The sequence below is a fragment of the Notamacropus eugenii genome, chromosome 7, assembly GCF_028372415.1.
Source record: "Notamacropus eugenii isolate mMacEug1 chromosome 7, mMacEug1.pri_v2, whole genome shotgun sequence".
Classification (NCBI taxonomy): domain Eukaryota; kingdom Metazoa; phylum Chordata; class Mammalia; order Diprotodontia; family Macropodidae; genus Notamacropus; species Notamacropus eugenii.
In genome coordinates this window covers 168,118,861-168,123,057 of record NC_092878.1, presented here as the reverse complement: position 1 = coordinate 168,123,057, position 4,197 = coordinate 168,118,861, and positions in this window count along the sequence as shown.

Sequence of the window (4,197 nt, the reverse complement as noted above, 5' to 3'; positions counted from 1 at the left end):
CAGCAGGTCCTGCGTGCCACCCTCCAGTGCCTGGGGATTCAGAGGTGCTGAGCTTGGCCTCTCATGTTCTGGGTCACTTTGCCTCACCCCCTTCCCCTTCCCTTGGGGCCCCAGGCAGGTTTCTTCCTTCTCTAGCATGCTGTAGCTCTCTCCTCTCTGATCCAGGCTTATCTTCAGGCTTTCTGGTGGAGTGGTGGTTAGAGCATCGGCCCTGGAGTCCAGAGGACCTGAGTCCAAATCCGGCGTCAGATGTGTACCAGCTGTGTGACCCTGGGCAAGTCACTTAACCCTGATTGCCCCCCAAGAAAAAGAGAAACAAACTCTTGTTTCCATTTTCTTTGGATCTTCCAAAGTCTCCCTTCCTTCCTTCTCAGCCAGAAGGCCCAGGCTTCCAGCCTGCTTTCTTCCCAGGGTCTCTGTTCCCTTCTCTGCCAGAGGCTGGGGTCAAACTAGATGGCCTTGAACGTTGTCCCTTTCAGTTCCTCATCTAGGATCCTCTCACCTGTAAATTAGGCTTAGCTTAGATGGCCTCCGAGGCCTCTTCCAGTCCTTGAGCCAGAATTCTAAGTCTCTTTTGCATCCCCCGGCTTTGTTTCTGAACCTGGAAAGTCTTGGTATCCCTTGACTCCCGCTTCCCCCAACTGAGGGAAGGATTCCCCAGAAAATACCTTGTGGACACAGAGAACTGTAGAAATGCCTTCTCTGTCCCAGGTGGTTCCCTGGCGCCTCCCACACCCAGGAGGGCCATGGGCCACCTCTCTACACATGCAGAGGGAGCCTATGGCCTCCTGGCTCATCAGAACCCCAACTCTCTGGGCCTCCTGGCCTGCACCCAGCCAAGGACATGGAGAGTCACCTAATTTCCCAGGATTAGAACATTCCTTGTGAGTTGCAGGGTGGGGAGTGGTTCTCAGGCTCTTAGTGCTTTGTGGGGCCCAGGACCTCTGAGCATAAGTGTCCCCAGCCCCTTTCCTCCCCACCCCCCCACCCTCACTGCTGGTGTCAACACACATCCTTTCCTCCTTTGATTCCTATAAGAGCTCCCCTGGGGTATGACTCCCTGTCAGCCTTTGCCTTGATATGTGACTGACTGGCCCATCTCCTTGTCTTGTGACCCCATCCCTGATGCTGCTGCAGCCTGCATTGGCTCATGCCCACCATCTAGGTAACCAGCAATTTTCATTTTCTTGAGATGGTAGCATCCTGTGTCTTGAGTCAAGCTGCTCCATGGCCAGGGAGATGCCGAGTGAGCTCTGGGGCAGAAAGATGCCCTTCGGGGTAGGCAACTCCACTGAGGGCACTAACCTTTGGCCAGCATGTTCAGCAGCAGAGTGGGTCCTGCGTTTCTACTTTGACTCTCGGACTGTGGACACAACCAGAGCTGAGTGTGTGCTGGCCCCACGTGGCAGAGCAGCTCTGGGGAAGCAAGTTCCCAGGCTCTCTGTGTTTGTCTGCCCTAGGTGTTCTTGGGGAGGCTGGTAGACCATGGACCATGCAGTTAGCTGCTAGTGGTCCTAAGACACAGCAAACACCAAAGGGATGCCCAGGATGCCATGTCCCTCATAACCACCTTCTGAGACCTTCCCTATTCCCTCAGCTTGAGGTCAGAGAGGCTGGCAGAGATCCTGACCTGAACAGCATCACTGCAATGTTACTAATGAGAAAAACCTAGACCTCTCCCAGAGCTGCAGCTGCATCCAGATCACAGCAGGCAGGATGTGAAAGCCACCATGTCCACCGTGAGAAGTGGCCTGGGTGAGGGGATGGGCTAAAGGAAGGCAAACTTACAGAGAGTTAATTTGGCTGGGCTAAGCTCAGGGGCAGGATTTAAATGGCCCCAGGAGTGTGATATCTGGAGCCTGGGAACTTGTATCAAAGGTCAGTGCTCAAGATTAGCTCATTGGGCCCTCCTCTGAACAAATTCTCTAGCCATGCAGATGAATCCCCATCTCTGTCCCAAGCTATAGACCTGACTCTCTGGCTGCCTGCTGGATACCTCTGCCTTCGTGTGCCTGTGCCCCGCCTATGGGGGCTCAAACCAAGGGGCCTATGTTGCAGCAAGGCTAGGGAGTGGAGGCTCCTCTAGCTCTCAGGACTGTGGCTGCTGCCCAGGAGTGGCTCTGAAACAAAATATAGTGTCTGGGGTGTCTGGGGCCTCCATGGCAGGCTGCCTTCAGAAAAGGTGCTCCCCTAGTTTCATGCCCCACCCTCGTCATCCAGAGCCACCTCACCCCTCCACTCTGGACCCGAGATCAAACCAACAATCCCTTTGCTCCTGAAAAGCTATGGTCAGTCAGCTGCTCTCCAGCCTCGCGCTGCATTGGTGGGACTTCTTGGCCTAAAGCGCCCCTCTCTGCAAAGGCGCCGAGAACGGGATGGGGCACCCCGTAAGAGAGCCAGTTTGGCTGGACCACCGCCTACGATGGAGAGGAGTGATGGACAATGAGGCTAGAAAGGTGGGGGGGGGGGGGGCCGGGAAAGGGCAAAGTGCTCCTGGAATCCTTGAAACTACCCAACCACACAGATGCCGTGGAACCATAAGAAAGGGCAGGTCTGGGAAATGCAGAGTAACAGGAGAAGGGTCAGCAGAGTGGGCACCATGGGAAGGGAGCAGACCCAGGAAACTCTCCAACGCCTACAACATGAATGCAAAGAATGAGAAAAAAATGAAACACCATAATGACCTTAACAACCCAGCCTGTCCCCGGAGGTGTGAGAAGACGCACTTTCCTCCCTTTTCTGCAGCCTGGGGAGGGGGGGGGGGGGCGATGTTTGGGGAATTTTTGCTGAAATGATTGTATTTTTTTCTCTTTCTTCTTGAACTTTTAGCACCAGGGATGTCTCCCTGGGCAGGAGAAGAGGAAGACGAGGAAGAGGAAGATGCTCAGAAATCGTGACATAAAAACAAGTGAGATCGATAGATTTGTTAAAGAGAGAAAGAGAACTGCAGACAACTGGCACTTCTGACCTGGAGATCTAGGCTCCCTTAAGACCCGTGGGTCTGGGTGCCCCGTCCCTCTGGCATCTGGGTGTGGGACCGTGCCAGTTATCACTGCTGTATGCCAGGGGTTCTACAAAGTTGATTTTAGATAAGGATGCCATGGTGGTTGTTCTCCAGACCAAAGTCTTCCTCCTCCTATAATCTAATCAGATCTCCCACAGATTAATCTACATTTGAGGGTAAGGGGAGATACTGAACTAGACTTTACTTTAAAAGCCAGCAGATACAAATTTCCTTTGGGAGGTCCCCAGCCTCAGTGGAAGGGCCCAGGTTCTGAACGTTCTAGTCATAAGACCCTTGAAGAGACTGACTTCTCACTCCCTCCCTCACTCAGTCATTCATCAAACTTTAGGTCTGCTGGGGTGATGCTCAAGGTCCTGAACTGGGGGCTGGGGATGACAAGTGAATGAAAGGCAAAAGAAAGAAACACTGAAGAGATTGTAGGATACAGATCCAGAAAGATCTTAGAGGGCCTGATTGTATAAGTGAGGAAACTGAGGCCTCTAAAGGGCTGACCCAAAAGTCCCCAGATCAGCAGAATCAGAATGTCCACTGAAATCCAGTCCACTGCAATCCCCCCAGTTCAACCCCTGAGTCCAAAGCTGGCCTCTTTCTCCTAACCATGCTGGCCCTCCCCAGCTTTCCACTCCCCAAGGTTCACCACCGAGAAGGCACCTTTAGTTCTCTCCTTTCTCTCACTACACTTGCCTCTAATGAGTTCTCAGCCCTTGTCCAGTCAATCCCTACAGTCATAATCAAGCAGGTTTTATTAAGTGCCTACCTGCTCTGTGCTAGGACACGATGAATGAATGAATGAAAGAATCATTTGCAAAGGACCTACTGTGTGCCAGGGACACCACAAATGAACGAACGAATGAATGAAAGCATTTGTGAAGGACCTACTGTGTGTTAAGCAATGTGCTGTTAGGATACTGATAGAAAAAGTAAAACAGGGCCTGCCCTCAGGGAGCTGACAGGCTAATTGGGGGCAACCGTCATTAAAAAGAGTGTAGTTGGAGGGCAGAAAGAGACGCAGCCTGTCTGAGCTGCAGCAGTGGGCATGTTACAAGGCCTGAGGGTGGGCAGAGGGTTAGATCAGAAAATGATGCAATAAAAGGCTGGAAAGATGGGTGGGGAGCCAGGGAGGCTGAGAGGGAGAGCATGCCAGGCATGGGAGAGGCACGCCCACATCCACA